Here is a 9,078-nt window from a genome sequence, read left to right as displayed (position 1 = left end):
TCAATCACCCTTATTTTCTTGAGTCATTTATTGAACAGTATCCATCTGTTCTAACAGTATCTATCTGACAATGCCAGACATTGTTTTAGGTGCTTGAACAAAACAAAGTCCTTGCTCTCACAGAGTTTCCAGTCTAGTAAGACAGATAATATAATAAACACATATATAATATAGTGCTGTATAGTGATAAGTGTTAAAAAGAAAAAAATAGCAGGTAAGGGGAAAAAGTTTTCTGTGTGATTGTGTGTGAATGTGTATGTGCATGTCTCCCACCTGATATTTTAAATAGAGTGATCAAAGAAGCCTCTCTGAAGAGGTAGCATTTGATCAGAGACCTGAAATAGTCATGGGAAGATCTGGGGAGATGTTCCAGGTGTTTATATATGCCACATAAACTCAGTCACTCAAGTACAATCCAGGTAACATCCCATGTATAATCTAGATATACATCACACTATGTATACATTTTTTTTTCTTAAGAGAAAAAAGAAATTCATTAGGTTTTCAGAAAAGTTTTTCATTTAATATCAGCATTGCTCTATATTTCCCATGATTATTATTCCATTATTTAATACAATAACATTTATGGCTCTACAGACAAAGCTTCACAGTCCCTTATCTGCAATTCCAAAATCCAAAATCCAAAAACTTTTTTCTTAATTCATTTTGTGCCAAAAATGGATCTGAACTGACTTGACTCTGTTTAAAGTCTTCATTTGGTCCATTTGGTGTGACTATTGATGCATTTCATTGTGGAAATATGTGTTTGATTAAGGTATGCTGCCCCAGACAACACAAGTTAAGTAAAACATAGGTAGCATAATATGTTACATTCCTAAAATATGAAACGAATTTTAATTCAGAAACACATCTGGCCCTAAGGATTTGGGATAAAAGATTGCAGACCTGTATCAGATTTCTTCTTGGTTCTCTGATTAAATATCATCATTGATGTTAATCTTTAGACATCTTTTATTCAAAAGTATAATGTTTATACAATGCTCGTATTATGTACCTGGCACTGTGTAAATACTCTCTATTATCTCATAAAATCCTCACAGCAACCTTATGAGTAAGTTCTATTATACTCGTTTTACAGATGAGAAAACTGAGCCACAGAGAGATGAAGAAACCTGCTAAAAATCACACAGTTACTAAGTGACAAAGTCAAGAATTAAACCTAGACAATTTTCCTTCATAGTTTGCACTCTTTGCCATTAAACTAACTCTCCCTCTCCCCATCCCTTTCACCCTCCCTTCTTCTTTGGAGAAGTTTCAAATATAAGCCCTTTCCAAGAGCATAGTTTTTTTCCTTCTGCTCTGAAGTATCAGACATCAAAACTTTGCATTTTATTTACAAACAAATATCTGTCAATTTAGCTCCTGCTATAATTTCAGCCATTTCTATTTCAAACTGACATTAGAGATTTACTTATTCTCATTCTCAGTCTAACAAGTTTCCAGTTTAACTTCATCTTTCACCATCCTTTTCATTTGAATATCTTTGGATAATTATGAGACACCTCCCTTATTATTGTGGTCTTGTCAAATGTCAGATCATATTAAAAGTTTAGATCTAGTTTATTGAGCAGTAGCATCTGCCAACTAAACCTCTGTCACTGCTTTGTAAGTTTCTCTCAATGAACTACATAGCTTACTTCAGATCACTTTATTCTAGGCATATTAAATTTGTGTTATTGAGTTGGAATTGATTATGTTTTCATTAGTTTGTCCTCAGGTAAGAGTTCTTCCATAAGTAATTACAAACTGAGATAGTTTCTGCTTTTATTTATTTACTTGTTATTTATTGGCTACCTAAAATCAAGATTGATGAGTATATGTCATGAGGTTGTGCAAAGACTTTATTATGACTGTATAACATAGGTAGGGTCAATTTGAGTAAGTGTATTACGTTGAACTTTCCAAGAATCTATTCTTGATTGTCCCAGAGATCCATTGTGAGACGTTAAACAAATCACTTTATTTGTTCTCTGTGAAAATTAATGTGTTGTCCTTGAATACAAACATGAAGGTTCTGACACATACTCAGTAAAGCATTATCTTTTGTGTAACATTGATAGACTTGTTCTGAGCCAAACAGTTTCTCTGGGGTCACTCGACAGCTCATGTATGCTAAGTTTAGGGGTGCAGTTCATGGCCACTAGAGCTAAAAAGGAATTAAACCCATCAATTTTACCTCATTAGCATAGTGCTGAAGCAAATGAGCCAACAAGTCAGTTATTAAATTGCTGAGAAAGCAAAGAGAGACTGAATAAATATGTATGTGGGTTGAGATTGGCTATAAAGTACATCAGTTTATTACATGAGAAATTGAGGTCTTTGCCAAGGCTTACCTTGAGTAACTTCCTGTCTCTTGAGGGATCCAAAAGATGAGATTCTTCTCCTAAGACCATGCCCTGGAGACACAGCTTTTCTCTACTAGTTCTGCAATATTCCATGTTCCTAGTGCCCAGTACAAAAGTTTTGAGGCAAACGTAAAATAGCTAGCTAGTAGGAAGCAGCTGCATAGCACAGGGAGATCAGCTTGGTGCTTTGTGACCACCTACAGGGGTGGGATGGGGAGGGTGGGAGGGAGGGAGACGCAAGACGGAAGAGATATGGGAACATGTGTATATGTATAACTGATTCACTTTGTTATATAGCAGACACTAACACACCACTGTAAAGCAATTATACTCCAATAAAGATGTTAAAAAAATAAATAAATAAAGATGGCTTCACTCACCTGGGGAAAAAAAATGTTTTGAGGCACACCATTAATATTTACCAAGATGTAATAATGTCTCGGGGTAAAAATCTTAATATTTACAGTTTACCTCAACTGTATATAAACTTTAATGATGAAACACTTTTTTAGCTCTTCTGTTTTCCCTAATTTCTATTTAGGTGAAACATCCTCTGTTCAGTGTGGTGGTCAAGAATGTGGGCTGGGTAATCAAATCTCCTAGGTTCAAAACTCTGCTTTCAAATTCCTAACTTTGTGACTTTGGCAAATTACTTAACATCTATAGGCCCCAGTTTCCTCATTTATCAAATGAGGGTAATAATACCAACTGCCTCATAGGTATACTATAAGGGTTAAATTAGTTAATTCATAAAAAGCATTTAGAAGAGGATCTGGCACACAGTAAATATTCCATAAATGTGAACTCCCATCCACTGTGGCACCAACTTTTCCTGCCCTTCACTCAAGGCCCAAGCCAAGTTCTCTTTCTTTTTCTTTCCCTTCTGATTTCAGGCTCACCGGCATTGGCCTGAGATTAAAACTGTCCTCTTGGGGCTTCCCTGGTGGGGCAGTGGTTGAGAGTCCGCCTGCCGATGCAGGGAACGCGGGTTCGTGCCCCGGTCCGGGAGGATCCCACGTGCTGCGGAGCGGCTGGGCATGTGAGCCATGGACGCTGAGCCTGCGCGTCTGGAGCCTGTGCTCCGCAGCGGGAGAGGCCACAACAGTGAGAGGCCCAAGTGCCACTAAAAAAAAAAACAAAAAAAAACTGTCCTCTTGCTCACTACTAGATTCGCCACCTGCATTGTTCTTGAAAACCTCCAAGTATTCTTCCCTTTTCTAGGTTTTGGGCCATTTTACTCCATCTAAAAAACTGTTTATTGGTTCTGTAGAGAAGTATCTCTTCCATTTACACACTGAAAGGTTTTTCTCTGATAACTAGAATATGAGTTCCTTGAGAGCTGGGACTGTGTCTTAATTATCTCTATTACCTCTGTCCCTTCCCCCTCCCTGCTGCATAGTCTAAGTTAAAGAAAAGTGAAAAAAGGAATTAATCCATTTAGCCTTCGTATTTTTTGCTCATTTTATCCTGGGTATTCTGTTCTGAACCTCCCGTTTTCCTGAAATTTTTCTTGCTCCTTTCATCTCTGGAAGTTTTAACTTCACCTAGTGATGCTGAGATCCCACCTTGGATCATCACTATTTCCTGGCAGGTAAGAGGTTCAGTTTATCACACAATCCATTCACATGTTAGAAAAAAAATTCCCATTTAATTCACTTGGATTTAATTTCACTTGTATTTTCTTGGCTCCAGCTAGACAGACCATTCTCTTTTAAAAAATCTATCAGTAACTTTGAGAGGGATTCCATCTTGCAGAACTCTTTGTCTTATTCCTTATTTGAAGATAGGGTCATACCACCCTAAGTTTCTTTTTCTTTTTTTTTTTTGAATAAATTTGACATGTAACATTGTGTAAGTTTAAGGTGTGCAGTGTGTTACTTTGATACATTTATATATTGTAATATGATTGCCAATGTAGCAGTATTTATCTCATTACATAATTGTAATACAATAGTACTGTCTATATTCATTATATTATGCATTAGACTCTATGGCTTATTTACTACTCATTCAAGTTTGTACCCTTAAACACCATCACCCTTATTCCCCCACCCCCACCCCTGGTAACCACTATTTTAACTCTCTTTTTTTTTTTTTTTTTTTTTTTTTTTTACAGGTTTAACTTTTTTAGATTCTACGTGTAAGTGATATCATTACCCTTGGTTTCTTTATATGCAGAATAAGAATCAGCTCTCACTTGGCGAAGATGAGGATAAATTAGGTCAATCTCTTAATTTTTTTTCTTTTTAGTACATGCAAAAGATATATGGAACACATATATTGGGTATAAAACTTAATAAAACTTAATCACCCAAGAACTAGAATATTTACCAGTAAATTGCATCTACAATCATGTTTCTCCTCTATCTCTTCCTCCTGCCCTCGGAGGTAACAGTATCCTAAATTTTGTGCTGTTTTTTTTTTTCTTAATTTAGTTTTAGCACAAATGTATATGTGCTAAAATAATATATTGTTTAATTTTTATGTTTCTGAGCTTTATAAAAAATGCTTCCACTCAATATATAGTTTTCTGGGATTTGCTCTTTTAACTCAGTATTATGTTTCCAAGATTCATTCATGTTGTGTATAATGATTGTTGATTTTCAGTACCATATAACATTCTATTGTGTGAATATATCACAATTTATTCTTCTGTTGATACATAGTTGGCTTGTTTCTAGCCTTTTAAATAATTATAAACATTGTTGCTATAAAATTTTTTATGTATGCCTCCTGGACACACATGCAAGGGTTTCTCTTGGTCATATACCTAGGAGTAGAGTTGTTGGTTGTACTGTATGCCAATATTCATCTTTGTGAGATAATTAATGCCAAACAGTTTTCTACTATTCCCACAGTTTATAAGAATTCCACTTACTCTTCAATATTTGGTGTTGTTACACTTAAATTTTTGCTTGTCTAGAGGGGATAAAATTGTATATATATACTTTTTATAGGACGGAAGAAAGTCATCTTTACCTAAAGCTTTTTAAACTTCCTCTTCCTTTCTATATTAAGAGTTTACAGCCTCATTTGACATTACTGTGCCTGGGAGTTCCTTTGAGGGAAAGTCATCTATTTGTGTGTTAGTTTCTAAGGGTATAAAAACTGAGATAGGGTGGAGGCTGCTAACTGAGTAGTTTTTTTTTGTTTGTTTGTTTTTTTAAAGTGAGTGAGTTGTTCTGTTTTTTAATTAATTAATTTATTTATTTTTGGCTGTGTTGGGTCTTTGTTTCTGTGCGAGGGCTTTCTCTAGTTGCGACGAGCAGGAGCCACTCTGCATCGCAGTGCGCGGGCCTGTCACTGTTGTGGCCTCTGTTGTTGCAGAGCACAGGCTCAGTAGTTGTGGCTCACAGGCCCAGTTGCTCTGCAGCATGTGGGATCTTTCCAGACCAGGGCTCGAACCCGTGCCCCCTGCATTGGCAGGCAGATTCTCAACCACCGAGCCACCAGGGAAGCCCCTAACTGGGTAGTTTGAATATTGCTTTTAAGTTGATTTTGCATAAATACCAAATTATGCACAAACTAAAATTTCTTGTTAATGCTCTGCAGAAATGGAAATATGCAAAATTGTATTCTTTACTATTGACCCATCATAAATTAATCTAGTCTTGAGTTAAACCTATCTGTAAAACTATTTTAAGTAAAAAGCTCCTACAATCTGTTGATCTGAAATATTTTCACTGAATCAAGTTTAGTAAAGATATCTTTGTATATTTCCTTGTCTTTTAATTTACCAAAGGTTCAACTTGCCCTCTTTTGACATGGTTACATGGTGCAATGCAAATTAATCTCTCAAAGAAATTTCAAAACTCCAGATGTTCATCTTATGACTGTTGCCCACTGAATTGACCCACACACAATAACCAGGAAAATAAGCCCGAACAGATGGTACCCTAAAATGTGTTTGTGTGTTTTTTAACTGAAAAAAAATTCATCTTGTATATAAACAGTTTTCATCAATAACTAAAAACACATGGAGGGCTTCCCTGGTGGCGCAGTGGTTGAGAATCTGCCTGCTAATTCAGGGGACACAGGTTCGAGCCCTGGTCTGGGAGGATCCCACATGGCGCGGAACAACTAGGCCCATGAGCCACAACTACTGAGCCTGAGCGTCTGGAGCCTGTGCTCCGCAACAAGGGAGGTCGCCATAGTGAGAGGCCCGTGCACCGCAATGAAGAGTGGCCCCCACTTGCCACAACTAGAGAAAGCCCTCGCACAGAAATGAAGATGTAACACAGGAAAAATAAATTAGTTAATAAACTCTTACCCGCAACATCTTCTTTAAAAAAAAAACAAAAAACACATGGAGATGGAAAAAGAATTTACAAGTGGCAATATATGTATATTTTTAAGAAGAACATTTATAGCTCCTTGTGTTTATTGTCTTTAAAAACAAATATCAAATAAAACATAACAGTAAAAACAAATAACAGTTTGTCATTTGTCTTTTTTTTTTTTTTTTTGCCTTTGAATGAAAGATTTTTGGGCAGGGACCATGTATTTGTTTTATGTTTCTTTATTATATTATTAAATACAGTGTCATATCCCAAAAGGAAACTCAGAGAATATTAATTGAGTGCAAAAGTCCCCTCTGTATCATTAATATTTGTTGACTGACAAAATGACTGAGTGAATATTCATGACCAAACCATAAGAAAGCTGCAGTTACTTTCTTCTTTATTGTACTACAGCTATTTTTGGAGATAATCATTCATCAGGGTGAATACATTTATGCCAGGTGAGTGTTTTTCAACTTTATTTATATAGCTAATACTGTGTTTAGTCAAGTTGCTATCAGCCATTGGTTTCTTCAACGTTCTCTTTTAAAACCAAGTGTTACGCCTCCTTTCCTCATTCCCATAATACCAGATATTCACTTCTATAGTAATCAAGGGACATCAGGTGCCGCTAAAGTAAAACTGACTCCTGCCAAAACTCCCTCTAAGTGGGGGCTTTTCCTTTATACCATGCAACGTAAGTGAGCTTTTTGTTTGTTTGCTTTTGTGATCTTGTAAGTGGTGATCTATAAGACGAGGCAAAGCTAGAGGTTTAAGCCTTTACTTCTAACATGGATTGCAACATGACAACATCCTCACTGCAGTAGGCAGCCTTCAAGGCCCTGATTCCCGCCTTCTGGTATTCACACCCTTGTGTAGTCCTCTCCCCCACTGTATGAGAATTGGTTTGTCTGACCAACAGAATATGGCAGAAGTAGTGGTATGTCGCTTGCAATATTAGGTTATAAAAGACTTTAAGGACCCGAGGACCATAGGCCAAACTAGAACCTCAGTTCTAAAGGGAACTGTTTCTGAGGTTGGGAAGTGTTAACCCAGATCCTGAGCCAAGAAGGCCCAGGTCTTTCTTGTACCTAAAAAAGTGAGAGAGAGAAAAACCTGGATATGTAAATATAAATAAGTAGGAATTTCACTGAAAAATAGTGAAAAAAAGAGAGCATGTAATAAAAAGAAATGAAATACTGATATATGCTACAATATGGTTCAACCTTAGTGAAAGAAGCCAGTCACAAGATTCCACATATTGTATCATTCCATTTATACATAATGTCCAGAATCGGCAAATCTGTAGAGACAGAAAGTAGATTGATAGTTGCCTAGGCTGGAAGGTTGGGGTGGGGGAATTTGGGGTGCAATAGCTTAGTTCAGGGTTTCTTTTGGAAGTACTGAAAATGCTCTAACTGATTGTGGTGATGGTTGCGAAACTGTGTAAATGTACAAGCCATTGAATTGTACACTTTGAATGTGTGAATTGTATGGTATATGAATTACAGTTGACCCTTGAACAATGCAGGGGGTTAGGTGTCCTGACCCCTGCCCCTTCCCACACCCCTGCCCCCACCCCACACAGTCAAAAACCTGTGTGTAACTTTATGTATATCTCAATAAAGTTGTTTAAAACAATCCCTGTAGCTTCTATCTTGGGCTTTCTCTCTCTTCTATCACTTGTTCTAAAGGAAGCCAGTTGCTATGTCTTGAAGACACTCAGACAATCTACCTATGGAAAGGCTTATGAGGTTTCCAGCCAACAGCCAGTGAGAAACTGAGGCCTGCCAATAACTTTGCAAATAATCTTTGCTAATCCTACAGATGGAAAGGGGTATCTTGTTGAAGTTTTAATTTGCAGTTTTCTATGAGTGATATTAGGCATATTTAATATGTTTAATGGCATTTGTAGGAGGAGAACAAGAAATAAAAACATGATGGCTTCCCTGGTGGCGCAGTGCTTGAGAGTCCGCCTGCCGATGCAGGGCACACGGGTTCGTGCCCTGGTCCGAGAAGATCCCACATGCCGTGGAGTGGCTGGGCCCGTGAGCCATGGCCACTGAGCCTACGCGTCCGGAGCCTGTGCTCCGCAATGGGAGAGGCCACAGCACTGAGAGGCCTGCATACCGCAAAAAAAAAAAAAAAAGAAAGAAAAACATGAACTCCATATTCAATGACATTAGGAAACATCTTTAACCCCAAGGCACAGTATGTGAAGGCTAAAAGTGGGTGGACAAAAGAAAAATGGCTTAAGTCAGAGAAAGGTAAAACTTAGATACTGCAAATGAGGCAAACACCAGCAATAGGCACACAGATTTGTCCCAAGGATCCTCAGAAAGCCACAGGAATTGGAGGGGCAAAGAATATGTGCAAGGAGGGAAAGGGCTAGAAGGGGGTGGATTATTTACAAGTCTGTGTAGGGATCATGT

This window comes from Lipotes vexillifer, unplaced genomic scaffold, assembly GCF_000442215.2.
Source record: "Lipotes vexillifer unplaced genomic scaffold, Lipotes_vexillifer_v1.1 scaffold217, whole genome shotgun sequence".
Taxonomy (NCBI): Eukaryota; Metazoa; Chordata; class Mammalia; order Artiodactyla; family Lipotidae; genus Lipotes; species Lipotes vexillifer.
The sequence above is the reverse complement of the archived record's forward strand: the minus strand, read 5'-3'. Positions refer to the sequence as shown.